This window comes from Corvus moneduloides, chromosome 6 (genome assembly GCF_009650955.1).
Source record: "Corvus moneduloides isolate bCorMon1 chromosome 6, bCorMon1.pri, whole genome shotgun sequence".
In the NCBI taxonomy this organism is placed as follows: domain Eukaryota; kingdom Metazoa; phylum Chordata; class Aves; order Passeriformes; family Corvidae; genus Corvus; species Corvus moneduloides.
Window position 1 is genome coordinate 34739022 of NC_045481.1, and position 12331 is coordinate 34751352.

A 12331-nucleotide genomic window follows, 5' to 3' on the forward strand; every position below is an offset into this window, starting at 1 on the left:
ATTTCTCTTGGGCCTGAACTCATGAACCCTTTGTTGTATTTTCTCTCTCCTGTGCAGCTGCAGAGGGGAGCGATAGAGAGGTTTTGGTGGGTGCCTGGAATCCAGCCAGCATCAACCTACTACAGAAGTCCACCATGGGATGGAAGGAATGGTTAGGTGTGTGCAGGAGGGTAAGAAGTACCATTTGTTTTCACAAGGTTGTGAAGGGCTTTCGGCAGTTTGAATGACAGAATACAAATTTCATGTCTGGGATTAAAAATATGTTTCTTTTATCTGAATAATCCAGTGGCAGGTCTGGATCCAGAGGGCAGCAACTGTCCCTGTGGGGCCTATCAAGGCATGCAGAACAGTGTGCATTTGCATCACTACGAGAGATGTTTTATATTGCTGTAGAACATGTCCTCTCCAGCCCAGCTTCCACTGCCATCCCACTGCTGCAGGTTTGCCAAAGGAACCAGGGCAAGATGTGGTGTGGGGTGTCCCACTGCCCCCATGTATGGGCTGCCCTTTTCCCTAGCCGTGTGCCAGTGAGTCTGACCGAATCCCATCGGTGTCTTTGCCAGAAAGGAGTGTATTGATGGACTAAGACTTCTGTGATAGTAAAATTCCCCCTGTGGAGTAAAAGCAACATCCATAACCATTGGATAAGAAATTGTTTAATTAGATGGGGCTGCACAAAATAAGCATGCTTTGACCTTCCAGTGAAGTTTGGCAGCTTTTATGCTTTAAAATTTCTATTACCAAAAATGAAATGTTTTGATGAATTATTTATTTTCATTTCTATTCAAGCAACCTGAAAGCAAACGTCAGGAAAATCGTGCCAAAATACCTGGGTTGAGACCATAAGCTTTGTGCCTTGGGGGGAGGTGCTCTGTTGGTGGCAACTCCCGACCTTCCTTTGTTGACACATGTAATAAAGAGAAAATGTTTCTTCAGAACCTGGAGCCTGAAAAGATTGGAACCAGTCGGTCACAGGCACTGGGCTGGAAGAGGGCTGTAACTGTTTTGTGGGCAGTTGGTGGCATTTACTTCCTCTGAAGCATTGGCAGTTGGCTGTTGCTGGTAACAGGAGGTTGGATCAGACTGGCTGGTGGTCTGATGCAGTGTGGCAAATCCAATGTAAAAGGCATTAGTTAATGTCTGTGTGATACTTTGGACATATAAGATGGTCTGTAAATGCTGATTTCTGTGATTCCATAATAAACAAAAAGCCAAGCGCAGCCACATTAGTGTATCTGAGGCCTCAAAGGAAGAGCATAGTATTTTTTATTACGGCTTGATACAGTTATAAAGAGAAATATGTATGAATGAGAATTATGGAAACAAAGTATAGCAGAGAAATTAAAAGGATCTCTAAATGTTTAAAAAAGTTGAACTGGTTGAAGCCAAAAATGTGATGAATCAGTCCCTAGTGAGAGGTCATTTTAGTGAGAATTTGCCAGGACCTTTCTCTGTGCATTAATGCCATGAGCAGAGGGAGTACCATGGCAGCCTCCTCACAGCTCTGTTATTTCAGAGGTACAAAAGTTTCTGAACTTTTCCGTCAGGTCCAGGACAGTTGCACTAATTGATCAAACCACAGCAAAACACAGGCCAATATTTTAATTCTGTGCCTTCCACCTTTGCATCTGAGATTTCATAAAAAGCAGCTGTGTGAATCAGCAGGTTTGTGTGCAGCTCTAGCTCCCACTCTTCCTTCCTGCCTTTACGCATGTTTTCCGGATGATGATGTAGTTTTTTCCTGCTTTTTGGTGTTGAAGTGCTTACAAGGGGAGTATTTATAGGGAATGTTTTGTGATGTATAATATTCATCTCCTACATCAGATGAAGTGATAAGGCATTGGTAAGCTATAACCTGTTATGGGCTTTTACTATGAATGATCACCATACTATTGCAGAAGAACAGTTAAACTTCCCTTTACCTTTCTAGTAGAACTACATATGGTTCCTTCCCCATATGAGAGGAAGAACAGCTCACTCTCCACAGCAAAACATGAATAATGTAGCAGATTCATAGAAGTTAGGTGTTATTTCAAGCAATAGAAGGGAAAGCAAAGCAAGGAAGCCTCCTTGATTCCCTTGATTGGGAGAGGCTGTAAAAAGCAGATGAAGAGAGAGGAGGTGGCAAAAAGGTGTAAGCATCCCACTACGCCTGTATGCACTAAAACCCTGTGAGCCTGAGTGTGACCTCCTTCCAGCCAGCACTGTGGCTCTGCTGGTGCTGCACAGCAGGACGGACCCCTCTGTGGCTTGTGCTACCACAGGCCTGTCGCCAGCGGAGTGACGAAGGGTCTGCCAGCAGGTGAACTGGTGGGACAGGGCAAGGAGCGGGCTGGCAGGACTGTGCCTGCCGCAAGAGCATTGGCGTGCCTTCTGTGCCACTGTGGCGAGTCCGCAGCAGCGTGCCCATGGCCGAGTCTCCGCTCTCCACAGCCGCGGCTAAGGCAAGGGGCACCCTCACCGTGCGCTGGCCCCGCGGCCCGGCGACAAGGGGCTGGCAGCGCAAGGAAGCGGCCCGGGCTACGCAGCACCGTTCTCCCCTGCTGCTGCAGAGCCGCTTCTGCTCTGGCAGAGAGCGGCAGAAGGCCGGAGAGGGCTTCAGCTCCGCTCACAGCCGCTGTTCCCCGGTGCCCGGCCGGGAGCGAGCGCCACGTGTCCGTGCAGCCGCACGCCGCCCCGCGGAGAGGGGAGAAGGCTCGCAGCATTCCCGCCCGCCTCCAACAGCGACCGTCGCTGGATGCGGGGGCACTTCCCGGCTCCGCTCCGTCCCTCAGCAGCGGCAGCGGCGGCTGCCGGGCCCCGGAGCGCGCTCCGCCCCCCGCGGGGCCGCGCCGCAGCGCCCCCCTGAGGCCGCGCCCCTTCGCGCGGCCCCTTTAAGGGCCGCCCCGCCCCGCCCCGTCCCGTGAGCTGGGCCCGGCGGCGCGCGGGGCGGGGCGGGGCGGGGCGGGGCCTGGCGCGCGGCGGCGGCCGGGGCGTTGGGCGGGCGAGACGCCGGGGCGGCCGGGGCGCGCGGCCGCCGACCTGCAGCGCCAGCGGCACCGCCGCCCCCAGCCCGCCCGCCCGGTGAGCACCGCCGCCGCGGGGGGAGGGCGCGCAGCCGAGGGGCCGCCGGGGCGCGGGGCGGGGGCAGCGGGCTGGTTGCGGCGGGGCGCGGAGCCGGGCCCGCCGCCGGGGAGCGTGGAGCGTGTGCTGGGCGGCGGCCGGGCGGCGGGGCCGGGAGCCGGAAGGTGTCGGCGGCGTTCCCCCGAGGGGAGCCCGGGGAGCCCTGCCCGGCTGCGGCCCCGCACGGAGCTCGCGGTGCTCGGGGCTGCGGCGAGAGCCCTTCCCCGCCCGGTTGCCCGGCCGCTTCCCTTACATAATGTCACCTGTGGTACCTGCGGCTCCCTCGTGTCACAGCGGCGGGTGGTCGGTGGTGACGGCAGAGCTGGGCTTTCTCTGAGGTTAGCGGTGTTAAAGTGTGTACTGGGGCGTGAGGATTCGCTTGGTGCGGGATGAGCCTCTAGGATTTAAAGCCCCTAAAGTAATAGCGGATAAGCGTTCACCGCTGTCTTCTCTTTTTCCTTTCTTTTCGGTGCATAGGGAGACACAGGGTAAGTGGTGTCTGAGATGAGGGTGGTAGTGAACGCGCTGCTGCGGACAATTCAGCGTGAGAAACTTTGTGTCTGTTAGGATTTCATCTTTGCTTTCTTTATGGTGCCTTAACAGTGCCCAGAGGTCAGAGCTTCTCTAGCAGCTGCCTTTACACGTGTGCAGTGCTTAGGCTGAGCCTCTGCGTGTGTGCGTGTAGCAAATCTATGGTAAATCCCCAGTGGAAGACCTGGAACTCAAAAATAGCCACGCTAGGTTTCTCAGAACTGAAAAGCAGTAATTGTTCTAAGTATCCCTAAAATTGGGTAAAGGATGAAAATATACCATAATAAATTGTTCTTTTTTCTAATATACAAATGAAAATAGTGTCTCAGGTTTTCATCTTTGTAGTGTTCTTTTAAACAGATGAATGCAAATACAGTAGTTTCAAGTGGGCGTATTCTCAAGGGGGTTATGTTATTGTGGGGAATGGACGTGATCTCAGTGTAGTTACAGTAACACAGATTTTGTTGAGTGGAAGGGGGTAAGAGGAAGTAAATATATAAATTAAAAATATCCTGAAGTAGTCTTTAGAATGGTCAAGAGCTAAACTGAGCTGATGGGCAGAAAGGATCTTGCACTTGTCTGTTTGCGCTTCCTAGTGGCTTTTTGTGCATGTTCCCATAAACGCTATTATGTAATGGTGCTTCTCTTGGCAGGAATCTATTGTCACCGTAATTCCTGAGGTTTCTGGAGCAATGCAGCTTGTTCAGAAGAGTCGTGGTCAGAGCAATGGGAAGAAAAGTCCTTAAGAGGAGGTTTTAACCTCTTTAATTTTTCATGCAGTAGGACTAAGCTCAAGACATCTGGATCTTTTCCGGAGTATCTTTACCGTCCTCTGTTTTCAGCTTGTCTTTCTCTTCTCCTAGGCTGCACTGTAGCTGTCGGGCACCAGCTTGCTGCTTACGTCTACATCAGAGCTGGGAAAACATTGACTCTCTCCTTTAATAATATTTGTTATGCTTCTCTTTCTAGTGTTTTTTTTTTTTCTTTTCCCCTCTGAACAGAAACAAAAGTGATAGAGCACTTAACTGTTGCTTAGACAAGAAAAAAAAATTGAGATAAAGGGAATTCTCCCAGTTCTCATCTCTAGTTTGAACTTGTCTGTATACATCAAAGGGAGGCAAAATGCTTAAGCAGAGAAGGAATTTACATATTAAATGTCAGTGCTCTAAGGATCAGTGCTCTGTGTGGTGTCTATAGTTTATCGTTGATTTCATCCACCTCCTTTTCAGGTGTCTGCCATAAATCTCTTTGCAAGTCTGCCTCCTTTTCTTCTTTTTGTGACATGCTGTTTTTTGGGGTATATTTTGATGCAGAGAGGATAATTCTTTCTATTACTGTAATCTGGTGGCCAGTTGTGGCATTGGCAGCTTTACAGATCATACTTCTGTCTTTGTAAGTTTCATGTTGTTTCTGGTAGTAATCCTCTAAGCCAGACTTTGAGAAAAAACAACTTTTCTTTTTCTTGTTTTGAGTTTTATCTGCCCTCTTACATTGGCTTGTCCTGTTATTTAAATGAATGTTTTATGGACCACTAGAAAATACAGTATCATCTGAAAGTAGAAACCTATGTTTCTTCAAGGGCCACTGGGTGAAGGATGTGCTTGAAAGATCTGCAACCTAATCTAGCTAGATTTTAAAATTGAAGACCAATATAGAGCAGAGTGGCACATGATAAAGAAGTCATAACTTCCTCTTAGACAAGTCATTGTCGAAACTCAGGTGCCCCCATATTTCCTCTTTAAAGGCAGATGACTCTCTGAAGTATGGGTCTGGGAAAGTACTGATCTCGAGGCAGAAATTTCCCAGCCACAAGCGTAGCAGAGACTTTGGCTCTGTCCCCTTCTCTCTCTGCCTGTCATGCAAATTGACCACCTGTAGACTTTGAGGAGGACCCAACGTCCTTGAGTTGCGCAGTGCTCCGCGTCTCTGCTGAAACAGTTTCCACGCAGTTATCAGCAGTTTATATTTAGTGCAGCATGTTGAAGGTGGACTGAAATGGCTGCTTGAGCACAGCTGCCTGGGGAGTCAGTAAGTAACTGAAGTCACTAAATGTGTGTCCTGCCTGTAGTGTAGTGGTTTTGATGGAATTTGTTTTGTCTTGGGTCATGGTTGTTTTCAGCTACTTTGCTCCTGCCTGGAGAATTGTTACAACTCTCAGTAAGAGCAGCCTGCCATGATCTTAACCTCAGCTGTGCAACATTATAACTCTAGATTTGGGTTTCTGTGACTATTCCTGTGCGTCACTTCTGCCTTTTATCGGCGTACGTGCTCACACCACAGCCGTCTACTGCTGTAACCTCCCAAATACGCCTCTTGCTTGTTCTGCTTTCGTGAGCAAACAGATGTAAGTTGCTGGCCTCTGTCAGTCCAGAAAGGTTGCATGCTGCACTTGTCTGTGTCAGGCCACTGCTGTTGAATTTTTTTTTCCTTTTTGAAAATTGCATTTCTTTTTGCTTTCCTGAGATACATCCAGAGAAGCCCTTTATCTATGAATAACTGCATGAAAGGTCAGTAGCTTGGAAGCCTTGCTCCAGAGTTTCCCGGACTGTGTCCTGTTGTGCACTCTGCTTGGCACAGGGACTCCCCACAGCTCCCCTGCCCTCTGAGCCACTTGTTGGCTGCTGTAACCAGCTGATCCCAGCTGATCAGGCTTAGCTGGGAGAGAGGCATCTTTAACTGGCAGGGTTGGTCCCACAACCTGCTTGCCTGAAAGACTGGGAGGGAGGGAGGGAGAAGAGCAGCCAGGATTGAATGCTGCTTTAGGAATATGTAAATAGAAACATGAAGGCATTTCCTAGAAGAGGGAAAGGGAAAAATTAACCCATGCATAACATAGGTATTGTGGTATTAGTTACAGTAGTTTCCTTTTGCCGAAATACAGTAGTCTGTAATTACGTTTATCTAGTTGTCATGAGAAGTGTCATGTCCTTAGAATGCCACCTTACATATTTAATCTATTGTGATTAAGCTATTCTGGATACAAATGGAATGACTTCAGAAGTAACAATTTAACCTCCAGCATAGAGTGTAGTAGTGGGGAATAGGTAGATTACTTCAGTGAAGCACTCTCTGTCTTTTTAAGTCTATCTAATTCATCTGGCTTTGCTGTTCTGTAGTTATATGGACGGTATTTTCCTTGACTCTACTAGAAGTCTTGTTTATGCAGCTGCAAAAATTGATTTTAAGTTTAACCAGTAGAAATGCTTCCTATAAATGTCAGGAAGTGAGCTTTTGTATGTACTAGAAAAGGTTTTCATCTGCGATTCGTATGCTGGCTGTTTTGTTACTGAGTAGTGGCAGCTCCTGCTCTCTCACAGGAAGCTTAGTGCTCTCATGTGGCTTACTACTATGATGCAGTCTGCAAAGTGTGTTTTCAGACTAAGCCTAGTGATGCTAATAAGAGACCAGTGAAAGCCTGGCCTGTTGTTTCCTTGCTTATTTATTTATTTAAAACTGATGATATTTGTGTATGGTAATTCAAGACATTTTTGAGGAAGCTCACATTGAAGAGCTGCCCTGCTTGTTTCCCACTGCCTCAGTTGTCCCCCTCAGCTTCTCTCTTTCCCTGTGTTTTGGACAGTGGGGAGGCTCCGAAAGTGGAGCGTACATGGAGAACTTTCTCTGCAGCACAAAGGATTGATGTGTCTCGTGTCACTCTGGTGATTCCCTGAGGGGAAGGGGGAACTGCTATCCTGGCAACCAGCCCACCAGCAGTAAATTGGCTTCCTGATATAAGTGAGTGTTGAATGGAATGGGTTGGTCATTGCTGCCGCCATAACCTTGTAGACAAGGCAAAGTACAGCTTTTGGAGCTGGTTGAGCAGAGTCACAGGAAATTGGCCACTGGAATCACTTTTATGTGGCAAATGAAACACTGCATCGTATTTGTGCTATAGACTAGAATGGCTTTCATTCTCACAGTGTACACTTGCTATAGGAATAACTTCCTTGTAGGCAATTGAACTTTGCAGGGCTGAAATGTGCACTCTCTTAACCTCGTGCTCAGTAGTGAACCAGTTTCAATACTGTGCCTCTGTACACAGCTCCCTTAGCTTACATTTCAAAAGTGCCAGGACCATTTGGAAAATTTTAAAGCTGTTTACATTTTTCCTCAACTAATTTTCCTTACAGTTTATAATATTGCTGTGGTTTGCTGCTGTTCCTGTTTTTTCTTTGCATTGATTTAATGGGATTTTGCAATAAAATGAGTGGAAATTGAAAGGATCTCTGATCGAAATCAAGTTTGCTTGTTTGGGAATGAAGATAGAAAAGAATGTTGGTGTATTGGATCTCCTGCAGGATTTTTAGAGGCACATAAGTTTTAAGGGGGAAACCCTGCTGATAGGTTGGTCTTTAAAAAATAACCAAGCAAACCAAAACCAAACAATACCCTTCCCAAACTCCCAGTTTCAGTAAGTGAGCTTGAGGATGATGTTCTTATTCTATATAAAAATGCAGCTCTTTCAGACTATGCTAGACTTGTAACGTGATTTCTAACAGTAGCTGTTAAAGGCTGCTTGCTTTGAAATGAGCTGTAGTTTGTATGTGTAATGTTAAACCTATAGATTAGTGAAATGTTTGAATGTCTTTGACCTGTTTAGGTTGTTTGGATTTTCTTTTCTCTGTAAATAACTTCTTAAAAGTCTTCAAGGATGATATATTAGAGCAGCCCACACTAACACAGTTTTATTAGGGGATATGCCAGAATCCCCTGTGGATATTGGAGCCTATTTGTGCTGACCACTCCCAAAAGGCATGTTATTTGTTAGACCTAGTAAGGTGCTCTAATGTTAATTAAAACACTTCCCCCCACTCCTCCTTTAAAGGAAAGGATGCATACTGGGTATGTGTTGCTCTCTAATGAGCCAAAAGCCAGCTGATGTGCAGTGAAGACATCAGTAATTTATCATTCTGTGCTGTGTATGGATTCATTCTGCCTGAAAGCTAAGACAGAAACTGCCTCTAAAGCACCCTGTGAAGGTTATCCTTTGGTGTTGGTATGCTAACTGAGCAGAATCTCTTTTGTGCCAAAACACCAGCCTGGAAGGGTGATTGACACGTCTGCTTTTCAAGAGAAGTGTCAAAATTGCAGAGCATTTCTCAGAGGGTATGAAAGCTTCACTTCTCCATCTGCTGCCGCATATGCCACTGGCGAGCCAGTGGCCATATGTGCAATCATCCTGAAAGCTTTAAAGCCAGCTTCTCTCTGAAGGCCCCTCACTCCTTTTCAAAGTCCAAAAAGGGCACGCTGCTTGCTTCAGGAAAGGGAGGGTCCTGTTTTCTCCTTAGGAGACTCGAGTACTATGTCTTTTTAAAGCTAAAGCACTATTGCAAAGAGCTGTGTGATCCTGAAATGCTGTGTACTTGTTCTGCGATGTGCAACAAAAGCATGCTGGAGACTCATTGCAAGCTTTGCCCTGGTATATAAGTACAAAACCATACAAACTTACTAACAGAGATTAATTAAAAATCATTTCATGTGTATGGGGAGCAAGGTTGTAAGATCAGGGTTTATGTCTTTTGGTAAGCATATGAGAGATGTGAAGAGCAGTTTGCTAGGTTTACTTTTCGTTTCATTAGCTGTGAGAACCTTCATCTCAATACTGTTTCTGGTTTCCTGTCTTGCAGGGCTTGCACACTTCTGAGACTTAAAAGGCTGACATTTAAATGTGACAATGAAATGTTTAGCAACAAAGGAGATCTTTAAGCAGGCTAGACAAAAATTCCTTTCAGCTGCATGGCTTTTACTCTCACTCGGATGACCAGTTTTCCCAGTTCTCAGTTTGCTGTTGTACTTTCCAATGGGGAGAAGGTTACCTTAGTAATAACCATATTTTTAAGTATTGGAATTTTTAGTAGTAATGTTGAATAAAAAGGGTGTATATGGTGATGAGACAATAAAACATACCTGTGAATTTTGGCACTGTAGAAATAAATTTCTCCTACTCTTATCTGGGAAGTATGCAGTATTTGCAATCACCAAAAGTGCATGTCTGATGGCTGGACTTGATGCAGTTTTAATATGGGTATGTCAGGTAACTTTTGGGAAGTTTTTGTCCCACTGAAAAAAAACCCATCAACCAAGCTTGAGTGCTGCTGAAAAATATTTTTTGTAACACTCTGCTATGCTTGAAACTGTTCTCTTCTTATCCTTGAGATTTTTAAATTGAATGTGTGAGGATAGTTTGCATATTCTTTGATTTTGAGTAACTTGTGCAGTGTATCTCAGACTCAGATCTGAATTTTGTGGGTAATGTCTGTACCTGAAGCACAGCTGTGTGCCTGTGTCCTAAAAACATAATAGAGCTACTTCTACCCCTCAAACCTCCTGCTCTTTTATGTGACAGAGTGCCATTCTTAGTATTCACAGGGCTAATACCTACTTTTTCTGTGCAGTTCTAGGTGTGTGAATCAACCTATCGTCACTGAATTGTCAGTTTAATCTTGCTAACTTGACAACTGTTGTATGCCAGCCTGTGTCAATACCAGGTAAGATGAAAGCTGATGCTGTTACTGTGTTTTTCCTGAGTTTTTGCTTTTAAAACCTGCATTTTGTCCAAATGCTATGACTCTTCCATGTTCTCCTCCTGCAGTGAGGCAGCGCCTTGTTTAGCATCTCCAGCTTTTGAAACAGGAAGCATTCTAAAATGTTCTTATGTTCTGACTCCTTTGTAGCCGTGCCTTACCGTTTTTCTTGACACCTCTGTTAACCTGGATTTTGTGATGTTCAGATACCACAGGCTGTGTTTTTCTTCCTTGTATTCTTCACTCCCTTACGACTCCCTGGTTTTGCTGTAGAAACTACTGAAGTCCTTCCTGCCTTCCAGAGTTGAGCATGCATGATAAGTCACCTGTACTATCTGACCTTTTCTCTTGAGCAGAAAATAGGTTTTGTTTTGATTTGATTTTTTTTCCCCTACCTGCTCCCAAATGTTACCTTTGAAAACCTATCACAGAAGGATCTTGCTTGTGTATTGTATATTTGATGCTTTAGTTGTAAAAAGCTACCCAGATATGTCTTTCGGAGAATTAAACATAAAGCTGTTATTTGGACCTCATCCTTTTGTCCCCCTTTAGAGAAAGGGTGTAGATTTCAGGGGGGTGAAGTAGGGAGGAAATCCCTTTAATGCTTTCAACAAGGTTATTATCCAGTGCTCTAGGGGAGTCCTAGTGCAGACAAACTAATGTGAACCTTTGTTCTGATGCTAATCAAGATAGGGATAATTCTTCTGACTACGCCCTCTTCCCCTCAGAATCCTCTGGCATTCCTAAGGCGTTAAGCTCCTTTGCTACCTCACTTTTTGCTGTGCCTGTCTGATGTCCTTGTTTTCTGTAACTGCTACCTTGAGTGCAAAGATTCGAGTTTTCAGAGGGCCTCATAAGGAATGCTTACTTAAATATTTTTAGATTTTTTGGGTGCTCCTGGGTGGTACTTGTATGCTTCAGTTTAATAGATATCTTGGTGGCTGTGTGTGTGTTTATTTTTTGTATCACTAAGTAAAAAACCCCAACTCTTTGTTGATGCAAGACACATTGGACTGAATACAGGGGCGTCTTCTGCTACATGTTGGGCCATGTAACTGGAACTTAGAAGGTATTTTTCATTCTGTCTCTTCTTGGCCAAAGTGAGCAAATGCTGTTTCTCAGATGCTTTTAAGGATTCCTTAAGAGACTAACTTCTGATCCTTAAGAGACTAACTTCTGATCCCTAGTCCAAAGAGCTCTGTAAGTTTTCTAGTGTGTGCAGCCTAGATAATGTTTTGCTTTATGCCAGTAATCTGCTCTCAGTCTAAACATAATCTGCACAGCATCAGAGATAAGATTGAAGCCTAGGTATATAGTGAAATATGACTCTGCCGGTGATAGAACACAAAAAATAGTGCCTCTTCACCACATCTTATTTGTGACAGTGGGGCTAGGATGGTGGTGAAAATATGGTTATGTCTCATGTGAAATGCTTGCATCAGACAGAGCTGTTAAAAAATGTCACGCAGATCAAGAAGAGGAGGGAAGAAGTGTTTGGAGTTAGCCTCTTTAGCCTTTCCTTAGCAGTAAGAAGCTGATGAGAAGCTCATCCTTGTGCTCCTAAAAGCAGGTCTGCTAATAGGGCAGTGCCGTTAGTGATAGTGGGCTCTCTGAGGATCGATGGTGGCAATCCTCCATGGATAATCTGTCCTGGGTCTGGCTGGGCTGGCCTTCTGGTGAATTTGTAAGGGAGTTTGCTATCTTTCACTAGGGACTGTTCTCTCAATAGGGTGGTTTGAGACCCTTTTTGGTTTCAGTACAGAATAGAGGCATGGGAAGGACTTAGACAAGTTAAATATCTTCCCTAGAAGACAGAAACTGTGTATGTGTGCGCAGCTAGCATGAGCGTATTGGTGCAATGCTCTCATGTTTCATTTTGGTGGAGTGCTTTTTCCTATTGCAGAATTGGAGACCTTCTGCAGTGATGATGTAAAAATCTGACCTCTTTGCAAACTGCACAATTTTTGCCTGTGTGGACATACAATATCTAGATAAGCTGAGCCCAAAAATGTGTGCAAAACGGTAATGGGGCAGAGGGAGAAAGGCTCCATCAGAAGATGCTCAACTGAGGAGACTGACTTGAAGTGCTTTCTGCCAGTGACTATGCACAGATGCAGAGTACATTTCAAAGTAATCCAGCTTTGCTCCTTCATGCAAACCTGCATGGAAACATC

At 45.4% G+C, this 12331-nt stretch overlaps 1 protein-coding gene across 5 annotated transcripts in view; it reads left to right on the plus strand.

Annotated features, from left to right (window-relative positions):
- The window catches only part of SUSD6 (sushi domain containing 6), a 92847-nt gene that overhangs the window by 10696 nt on the left and 69820 nt on the right, over window positions 1-12331 (plus strand). For 3 of the 5 annotated variants that reach the window (XM_032112129.1, XM_032112132.1, XM_032112128.1), the window contains 2 exons: window positions 58-170; window positions 10029-10121. The gene's annotated coding sequence lies outside the window, so the exon portion shown is untranslated. Of the gene's footprint in view, window positions 1-57; window positions 171-6025; window positions 6141-10028; window positions 10122-12331 lie in introns of those variants that run through there. The other 2 variants (XM_032112131.1, XM_032112130.1) reach the window with 2 other exon arrangements.